The sequence below is a fragment of the Lissotriton vulgaris genome, unplaced genomic scaffold, assembly GCF_964263255.1.
Source record: "Lissotriton vulgaris unplaced genomic scaffold, aLisVul1.2 SCAFFOLD_874, whole genome shotgun sequence".
NCBI classification, from domain to species: Eukaryota; Metazoa; Chordata; class Amphibia; order Caudata; family Salamandridae; genus Lissotriton; species Lissotriton vulgaris.
In genome coordinates, this window is record NW_028253554.1 from 753,585 (window position 1) to 764,347 (window position 10,763).

Sequence of the window (10,763 nt, forward strand, 5' to 3'; positions counted from 1 at the left end):
ATGGATAGAAGTAAATATCCTAAGCAGGGAAAATGTAAAATCCAGGACTGCTACAGGTATCATGCTGCACGCTGCTAGTCACGATGTATGATTTAGACTAACAGTTTTACAGTGAACCCCTTACAAAGGCAATTCCGACGAGGCAAGCATCTTACATGACCGACCTTTCCTGTCCAGCATTATTAACTTAAGCTGCAAACGTGCACTATGTCATCATCTCAGCGGGAGATGGCACATGGACACCCAGGGGTTTATTAGCAACAAATAGCGATATTTATCGCTAAATGCGCTTAGTGCCTTTTTGTTTAAACACCGCCTATAGCCGGATATTATAGCAGAGATAACGTGCTATTAGCGACATTTATCTCCAATGCGATAAAATATCGGCGATAGCAGTGAAATGCGAGAATATCGCTGGAAATCCAGCGATATTCTCACATTAACGCCAATGGAGGCTCAATCTGATAATCCACCCCCCATTGACTATACAGGTAAGTCAACCTTTTAGCAGGCGTTAGGTTATAGCGATAATCGCGCTTAGCTCGATTTTTTTTATCGCTTCGCCTGCCTTGCTAATAGGCGATAGCGATATTAGCGACTGTTTCCAGTCGCTAACATCTTGGCACGCCCACTTTGCATGTCATTAGCGATAAATATCGCTGACATGCAAAGCGGGCCCCAAACCTGTAGCTATCGCCTAAAAGCTCTCGCTAACTGCTGTTAGCGACAGCTTGCTAATAGGGCGATAAAAATATCGCCGCTTTAGCTGGTAAAAGTCCCACTAAAGCAGCGATAGTGACCTTGATAATACGCCCCACAGTTCTTGGAAACAAAAGAAAATAAAGCAAATAGGTGTCAGAACGTATCCCGAAACGGAGTGGCGAAAACATCATTGGCTCTTACGTAAGTGTTTCTAAATTCTATTAAGACAATCCATATGACACGCGGATGCATACAGCATGCCAATAAAAGGAAGTCACTGGGTGGAAACAAGCTCGTTCAGTAATTGCTGCACACAAAAGGATAACCTCAAGGAGCTCTGACACCGACTATTACCAGCATCATTGACCAGCAAACAAAACGTCCAGCAAACTGATGCACCAAGATGGAGAAATGCGAGGCACGTCTGCCAACAAATGGACCTCATGCACAGAGCTTAAATGGGATCAAAACAGTGCCTGTTGGGCTAGTGTTCCCTGGTGTATAAAAGCAAGGACTCCACCCTTTAAAGCTCCAAATCAGGAATACCAGACTGGAGCTAGATAATCTCAATGTTAAACAGACCTGGAAATTGAGCCGTAGACGTCAAGGGGCTTATTTACAAGGCCTGTGCTCCACTTTTGTGTCCTTTTTAACATGGGGAAAGTGATGCAAAGTGGCGCAAGGGGCTAGTAAATCTGCCCCCAAGTTCTTATCACTGGGTCAATTTACGTCTGGCTGCCCATGAACAGGAAAGTCTTTTTTTAACTGTAAACCTGAGGACTTCTGGTTTTCAACAAGAAGCAGTGAACTCAAGGGAGATTGGAGTACCTCATGGCGCTGTACAGTGCCTGCTCACTCCACCCAAAAATATCTATATGACGGACAACAGGGGCCTTAAAAAGACTGCTACCTCCTCACAAATATCAGTCAATCTAGGATTTATGAAACACAGTGACCCCCAAGAAGTACATGGTTCTGCTATTAAAGCCTATTTTAACGAACCGTTAATAGAAATATATTAAAATTCATCTTTAAAAATGTTCCGACCTTTAGAGTGGAGAGACCTTGCTTTTGGAAAACAGAAGTACTAAGTACTGCACATACTTCGAAGGCACAACGGACCTGCCCTGGACAAAGACCATGTGTTTATGAGCACCCTGAACAGCTTCATTGGAAGGGCTTGAATATTGTTTTTATCGCATCTAACGTGCGCCGTGAGTCACTGTCTGGCGCAGCTCAATTTACACAGGGTCTTCCACGCACGAGCACCTGACCCAGTTGTCTGAGTAGGTGAAAGCAAACTCAGCAATAATGAAAACGAAAAATAGCACCAAAGACTAAGTAAATCTGCCCGAGCTCGGTAAACGTCCCCGACTTCCACACAGTGTGACATGAGCTGTCAAAATGGAAAAAGCAATGCTGCAGTGTGGTTCCGGCTACGGCCACGGTATACACAGTGACAGAGCAAAACCAGATGCACTTCTAGGTGAGCATTTTTAGGTTTCGCCTGTCGAAAGTTGCGCACTGCGCAGCTTTTCGCGCAGGCGAAATCTTATGTCTACAGTATGTGTGTGTTGTCCCGCTCCTCTGTTCCATTGGCTAGCTCCATAAATGGAGGCTAGCCATTGGAACAGAGATCTGTCCGTCAATGCCGGAGCAGATTCGTGGGCGTTCCCGAGAATTTTAGGCTTTTGCCCACGTCATGCGGCGGTGGGCGGTGCTTTTTTTTTTTTTTGGCAAGTCATGTTTTTGTCATTCTTTACGTGTCTGTGCCGGGATGGACGTGTTCGCTCTCCCCCGCAGCCCCGCAACCCCCCCTGACGTTTTTTTAGTGAGGCTGTGGAGAGATCCGTAAAAGAAACAATTAGCCGAAGAGGAGGGGAGTGAGGCGCAGTACCTCTGAAGACAATACAAAATATTTTTCGGAAAAACTAAGATACAGCTGGCGGCTTCTAGCTTAGTCGCTGTTGGGGAACAAACATCGTGAGCGAGTCTTTCCGTTTCAAGCCGCTGTTTCTGTGCCTGCAGTCTATAGTCATGTCTGGCTTCGACAGCTCCGGAACGTCATCAATAACATCGTGGTGCAGCCGGGGCTTGAGGGATATGCCATGCCGCGCAAGTGCAACATGGAGCAAACCGGGCATCCCAAGTGCCCCCTCGATCCGTACTTCATAGTCCCGTACAAGTGCAAGTGCGTGGACTTTCAGACACTGAAGCTGTAGGAGTCGCCAGATGCTGTGCCTCACGGAGAGATGCCCTGCCACATGCAGCTCTACTGTGATAGGTATCTCTGTGACAAAGTGGTTCCAGGCAATCGGGTGACCATCATGGGCATATACTCCATCAAGAAGTCTGGCATGACTTCGAGCAAAGGGCGTGACCGAGTTGGCGTGGGCATTCGCAGCTCCTATATCCGTGTGGTTGGCATCCAGGTGGACACAGATGGCACAAGCCGCAGCTCTGTAGGTGCTGTGACCCCACAGGAGGAGGAAGAGTTCCGCCGACTGTCCTCCCGGCCAGATATCTACGAGACCGTTGCCAAGAGCATAGCTCCTTCCATTTACGGCAGTGCAGACATCAAGAAGGCCATTGCCTGCATCCTGTTTGGAGGCTCCCGGAAGAGACTCCCTGATGGGCTTACTCGCCGTGGTGAGTGGGGCCCGGGAACATGAGCGGGAGAGTGACTGGCGATCCAGCATCCCCATAACTGTCAGGCAACTGGAGGCTATTGTACGGATCTCCGAGTCCCTCAGCAAAATGCGTCTGCAGCCCTTTGCTACAGAGACTGATGTCGACGAGGCACTGAGACTGTTCCAGGTTTCCACGCTGGATGCTGCCATGTATGGCAGCCTCTCTGGTGCTGAAGGCTTCACCACAGTGGAAGACCAGGAGATGCTGTCTCGGATCGAGAAGCAGGTGAAGCGGCGGTTTGCTATTGGCTCGCAGGTGTCTGAGCACAGCATTGTTCAGGACTTCATCAAACAGAAATACCCGGAGCATGCAATTTACAAAGTGCTGCAGCTGATGATGCAACGAGGAGAGATTCAGCATCGGATGCAGTGCAAGGTCATGTACCGTATCAAGTGACCTTACAAACACTCAGCCTTTGAAAGAACGGACTTGGCATATAGACTTCTGGCTGCAGTGTCTACTGACATTTCTGAGCTTCAAGTAGACTCACTTGTGAAAGGCTGCCCTGACGAATGCTTTCTCACTATTGCTTGTTAAATCAACTCATAAACTGCACCTATTCAGGGTTACTATTCAGGCTTGGTTAGAATTGCCCAGGAAGTGATGGTGACACATTTTCAAAATACTGGGTGTATTGGTCAGTGGAATGCATACAACACCAAAACAGGTGAATTCTGATCATATGATTCAGCTATATGATGGAACATCAAGACTCTGGTGCTCGTGCCATCGCTGGGTGCAGCTCGACCTTGTATCCCTTTGGTTGAAGGATGGGCAGGCAACCAATGTTAAAGGAGTACTGCTTAGAAGATAGTTGTCAGATACAAATTCTCCTATCCTATTTGAGCATAAATGTTTTGTACATAAGAGAAATAAAAAAATAAAGTGAAAAAAATGTTTAAAAAAGTTTTACAGTTATGTTCATATGCTTTAAAGGAGCTTTCCATAGTTGCACGGCGCAGAATGTTCCCCTCTAATGGTTTGGTCAGGCCGTGGAGTGGTTCTATTGCAGCTGCATTGCGCATGAGCAGTAGTCTCCATCTTTGTTCTGGCTCGATCTAGGGACAGATCGCCACACTCCATATGCTGTGTTGCATTAATGTCTGGGCACGTTCTTGCCAGTGAACTAGACCTGCCAGTGTCTGCTATGTCTCCCTTGTAACTAAATTAACTATTAGCGCTGGCTTTCGTTATTCTGCATCTGGTGCATGTAGCATCTATTCCAGGGACTTTTTTTCTCTGACTTTGGATTGACTCAGGGTTGTCATCCTTAATTCTACATCTAGTATTGTGTGGGTCTGTGTATGTGGGTCTGTGTGTGTTGGTCTGTGTGTGTGTGGGTCTGTGTGTGTGGGTCTGTGTGTGTGTGGCTGGATGTATGACGTTACAACGCATGCTTTTACCACGCATGCCTTTACAACGTGGTTTCTACATCGCAAACCTTTACAACGCATAGCGCTTAGAGGTGCTGGATAGTGAAAAGTTTAATTTTCTATTCCAACTCCAGTCCCCGTGGACACTAGGGAAGGTGTTGGATAGAAAATTAAACGTATTCCCTATCCTAGAGCGCCCCCCAGTGCAATGCGTTGTAATGGTTTGCGTTGTAATGCCTGCGTTGTAATGGTAGTGCGTTGTAAACGTTTTGTTGTAAAGGTTGTTCACCTGTGTGGCTCTGTGTGTGTTGCTCTGTGTGTGTGGCTCTGTGTGTGTGTGTGGCTCTGTGTGTGTGTGTGGGGGGGGGCTCTGTTGGTGTGTGTGGGTCTGTGTGTGGGTCTGTGTGATTGTGTGGGTCTGTGTGTTTTTGTGTGGCATTTGCCAGAGATTAAACTATTGGCATTGTAAATGACAATGCCATTTATTTATCTGTTTTCAAAACCAACACATAAATAACAAAATTTTGTCATTTGTAATGCCAATAGCTCAAACTTTTCAAAAGGCAAAACCATTGCATTGTAAATGCTTGTTATTTACTGCGCTTGAAATGAGGGTTTGATAGGGACACAGCAACGAGTCATTCCATGTAAGTGGTGGGGATGCCTACAAGGGGCTCCTGGGTTATGGGAAAGCAGAGCCGGGGTGCTTTGAGACGGCGTGCGTGGGGCTTAGAAGATTAGGACTGCTGGGATATTGTTTTGTGGTGTCAAAGGAAAATGAGATGCAGAAAGTCAGAGGTAGCGCGGCGGGAGGCGCCCTAATAATGTTTACAAATGCCATTTTCTCCGGTTCAGACCGCATATTCTTATACAGTAAACCTACAGAAATGCACCCTGGCACCGCGGCGGGCTGCTTTGTCAATGTGTTTCTCACTCTCAGACAGCTATTACATGCAAGCTGGTACTGTTGTGACATTACATATTTCAGAAGCATTCTTTAGAGCCGATTTAAAAGCGTATAAGACCACATTTGAGCACTCTTGCAAGCATAGACTAAACTGTGCATGTGTAGTCGGTGCAGAGAGGGCCACACACGTCAGGGTTCAAACGCCATCAAGGAAGGCAGTGGAGGGCAGTGCTAGGCGAGAACTAACAATCCAGAAACGAGCGCGCCACCTCTTTCTCTGGTGCCCGTCCCCCACTACTTTATTGACAAAGCCTTGTTTAAGTAAATGATCTTTTGAAAGACCTGTGAAGTACTCGGGTGCGGCCCGCCCCAGTAAGACAGCAGACCACAACAGCTCCTCTCCCCCAACGTGAGCCAGGCAGGGGGCCTGGTGTTACTCTGACCCTTGGGCCATTCACACCTCTACTGCCCATTTGCAGAAGCAGTGTTTTCCCCTGACACCTCCGTGCAGACACCACAGGCAGGCCAATGATTTGTATTGCTTTGGCTCCATCAAGTGGCCAAGTGGCGCAACAACAATGAAAATCAGTGAGACTCAGTTTCAACCGGGTCAGCTGATTTTCATTCAGTAGGGTATTGTCATTTACTGTCGGTTTTAACCGAATTCCGGACAGACTAGGTATAGGCCAAGCTTTGCACATGATGCATGAAAACACATTCAGAGGTATAGGCCAGAAGCTTTACACATGATGCATGAAAACACACGCAGAGGTATAGGCCAGAAGATGCATGAAAACACATTCAGAGGTATAGATCTAAACGGAGCAGCTGCCCACTAAGTGCTGGGCAGCTGGGGATAGGAATGTGGCCTGAGCTCTAATTAGCCCTGTGAATAAATTGCGCCACGTTGGAGCCCTCTGGCTCGAGAAACAAGATGCCCCGTGGAGCCTCGTGGGCTCGAAATAACTGTGTGCCTACTGGGGGAGCGGCCCACTGCCTACCGGGGCCGCTCTAACCTCAGAAATGCCCCCAAATATGTGGGTGTAGGTGGGAGCCTCTTGGGCTCTAAATAATAAAAATAGCCCCAAACGCTGGAGTCCTCCCTCTGGAGACAATGGCGCCGGGAGTCCTCGTGGACTTTGAAGAACAATGCCCTCTTCGTTGGGGGACTCGTAATAAGCAAATGCCCCCAGGCATTGGAGTCCCGCTCGGGGGACTCAGAGACCAATGTCCCCAAAATTAAGATAGCACTAGCAGGAGGGGAGGGGCGGGCACCGGCAATGTGCCCCGACGCCCTCCTGTTCTAAAATGCACACAAGGGCCCCACTCACTGGGATTTCGCGGGCTGCTCCTCGGTCTCCAGCGCCGGGAGAATCCTTTCCTGGGGGGGCCCTTCAAAGCTCCGGTCTGGTTGCTTCTCTGCTGGCAGGCGGGTCACTTCTGCCGGCATGTAGGGCTCTCCTCTCCACACGGGAGCCCCGTCGTACTTCTTGCCGGGTGCTGGCTGTCTCCATTTCCCCCGGTCCGTCTTCCTCGGTCCGGGGCTGCACAGGGATGCCGGCGAGTCGGGACAGCTTCCTCCTGCCCAGGGGAAACGGAAATGGAGCCTGCGAGGCTCCTCTCTTGTCCGCGCCGGCCCCGCCCACCGTCAGGCAGTTTCCGGGCTGCGGCGGTGATGCGGGACAGATGAGGGGTAGGCTCCCTCTAGTTTAAGGCGCAAATCCCTGGCGGCAGCACATCCCTGGCGGGGTGGGCACCCGTCAGGGGTTGCAAAAAGTAGAAATACGCGGGGTAGGCTCACGCTTGGCTCACCATGCAGGGTGGGCACCTGCCACCGATATCCAAAGTACGGCCAATAAACAGGGTGGGGACCCGTGCCGAAAGTAAAGAAAAAGGGGGATCCCACGCCGGGGAATCCCTCGGGAAAGGGGGACCGCAGCGCTGGGCTGCAGATGAGAACAGCAGCGCTCCTGGGCAGGAGAAATCAAGTGCTGCTCAGGCGCTTTAGGGACAAAAGTTCACAAGTCAAAAAATAGTCCAGCAAGATCCTTAAGCAGGAAGGGGGGGGGCAAAGGCTGGGCCCAGGGACCAGCTCACAGGGCCCTCCAGGCAGGGAGGCAGTCCCCAGTGGCGGTCCTCCTGGCGCCCAGCAGCAGGCCCCCCTCAAATTAGGATCAGGAGAAGAACATTTTGCATGGGGACACAGCCCCTTTTTATCCATACAAATCCTTTGTCTGTGTCTGCAGGGTGGGGGGAAAACCAGTCGCAGCTGGTTTTGGAGCACTCTGTTATGCTCAGCCCCTCTCACCAATCACTGGTCAGGCTAGGGTCATCAGTCGCACCCCAGGGGGCGGAACCAGCATTGTGTGGGGAAAGCCCAGCCCTATTCAGGTCCCAGGTGCACTCCTCCCACCCATCTGGCTGTCAATCTCCCTATTCACCACTGGGGCAGACCCATCCTGACTCCTGGAGCCAGGCTCATCAGCCAGCTCCAGCCAATCACATAAATTACACAGACATGCCAACTTCTAGAAATGGCACTTCCACACTAGACACAATAACGCCGCACACATCATCGTGCAGCATTCACTCCCACGAGTTCACACATACCAAACTCACCCCTGTACTCCCAACGCATCAGGAACTACCAGGGACACATACATTCCCCATGCATTCCTATGGGTGGGCAGGCCAACCTTACCACACGCAAAAACACTTTACCCTGGGACACAGTGGTAAAATGCGCAGAAACCAAAAATCACTAACACCAGGTCACATTTAAAAGCAAAAAAAGTTCAGGGGTGAACCTGCCAGAAGGGCCAAGTCCAACACATCCCCCTTCCAGCCAAAACGCGGGGTAGACCAATCACCACCGTGATGGGCTTCCCTGCTTTGGGCGATAGAACACCGACGCGGGCCCGCAACTGCAGGGACACCCTCCTGTTCTACGCCACAGTGAACCCATGGGATTCCTTCTAAAACCACTGTCTGGAACAACTGGGCTACCCCACTGGTACTTCCAAGCTGTCCGCGGCCAGGACCAGGGCTTGGGCCACCCAGGTGCCACCAGTCCTTGCCTATTCACCGAGCGGGGGTAGTAACCCCTGGTACATAATAGCCATTCTCCACTCTTCCTGTCTGTAGGACAGGGCTAGACTATTGCAAAAACCACAGTTGATGGACAGAATGCAGAACAATGTCATACATTCACCCCAGTACAGAGATCTGGGCCTAAATCCTTCGTTTTTTTGCACTCCACACCACCCCAGTTCAGACATGGCCATATGCAAATGAGTCTGACCCTGTGCCTCATGGGAACAGTCCAGCCCGAACTGCCAAGCCATGCCTTCCCTGGACCGGAAACAAGCTTCCGAGGACCGGTTTCTGGCATTCCAGCCGTCTTCAGCCCGGCTTGCTTGAATCCAGTGGTGTGGAGTGCATGGCACTCACGTCTGAGCATACCCATCCCACTCGGGGTGACAATTGCAAAAACCACAGTTGATGGACAGAATGCAGAACAATGTCATACATTCACCCCAGTACAAAGATCTGGGCCTAAATCCATTGTTTTTTTGCACTCCACATCACCCCAGTTCAGACATGGCCATATACAAATCAGTCTGACCCTGTGCCTCATGGGACCAGCCCAGCCCGAACTGCTAGACAGGGCTAGACTGCCACTGGTTCTCCAGCCTAGGGTCTACATCCTCAGGTGGACCAGGAGTCACAGGGGAGGCTCTCCTCCCCCACCTCTCCTTCTAGGGTTCCTCCTCCTGCGAGGGGTACCCTTAGAACACCACTCCCCCAACCTAGAGTTTAACCCCTCAGTTGCACCGGGGTCAGAGGCGGGCTCTCCCACCCTCTGCCCCCCCTTACAGAGTTCTGCACCCTCCCAACTGGAGTGGTACCCCTGGAAGATGAACCGGTCAGGACGCTGGTTACAGACGTCCTACCCTTCAGGTCAGGTGGATCCTGAACCTGGCCTTCCAACCTCTAGTCTAAAACCTTTGGTGGTATAATCGCCTGGCACTCCAGGACTTCTGGGGACTTACACACCATCCCCCTGAGGCTAACCAACGACTCATATGTTGTGTGACTGTCTGTGTGGCGCAGATCTCCCGTCCCCTGTCCATCTGACAGTGCGCGAAGACCCCCCGGAACAGAAGTGGTGCCACCTGGGTCCCCCCAAGGGAATCTAGCCCAACTGGCTAGTCCCTGGTCCACTGGTTCTTCCACTGGGCAACTCATCCCCCAATCACTTCTCACTTCGGACTCCTGTGCACTCCCAACTGGAGTGACACTGCCGGACACTAGAACCATTGGAGCTCTATTTACAGACGTTCCAGGTCCTCTAGTCTCTAGGTGATCCTCCTCAAATGGACTAACAGGACGGTTTAGGTCCCCAACCTGGTGTTCCTTAAAGAAACCATCCAGGCTCTGAGACAGGGCTTCGGGCATCTGGGGACTCTCAGCCACCCACTCACTCCCGTTCCACTGACACAGGTCGTAAGCCCCTACACCCCCCTCACTACTCTGGAACCTAGTTGGGCTACTCTGAACCTCTTCCACCATGCTGGGATGGAAGATACCTGAACCACTACTTTTGGAATCACTCATCAATGACTCTTCAGAACCTCTGGCACGCTCCCAGCGGTCTGCTTCCTCTGCAAGCTTCCAGGGACAAAAGTATTCAAACCTCAACAGGTGCTGGCGCAACCCTGGACAACAAACACTGAGCAACTGCTCTTTGAGAAACATATTCACTACTCCATCCCTCTCATCGTCCGGGTTAGCCGCCAGCCAACCCTCCATTGCATCCGAACAGTCATCCACAAAATATCCCCAAAGCTGGTGAGGTGGCTTCCTATGGTTCCTGAACTTCAACCTGTTCTCCTCCTCTTGGGAAACAGGTTCCGTACTTGGGGAACTAGGAATGGGTCTTCTTGCACTGGGCTCTATATAGCTGCCACCACTGGACTCAACCCTCCCTGGGGAGTCCAGAAAACTATAACTGCACGCAGGGAATAGTCTACCCTCCAGAGGTAATTTCTCTCTGGTGAAGGCCCTCTCAGCCTCCTCTATCCTCTCCT

General features: G+C 50.7%; 1 pseudogene across 1 annotated transcript; it reads left to right on the forward strand.

The window, feature by feature from the left end:
• The first annotated feature begins 2,801 nt into the window (after positions 1-2,801).
• Positions 2,802-4,257, forward strand: LOC147660930 (DNA replication licensing factor mcm5-A pseudogene; annotated as a pseudogene). The gene has a single exon (XR_015306115.1). The product of XR_015306115.1 is annotated as a DNA replication licensing factor mcm5-A pseudogene (transcript).
• The last annotated feature ends 6,506 nt before the right edge of the window (positions 4,258-10,763 follow it).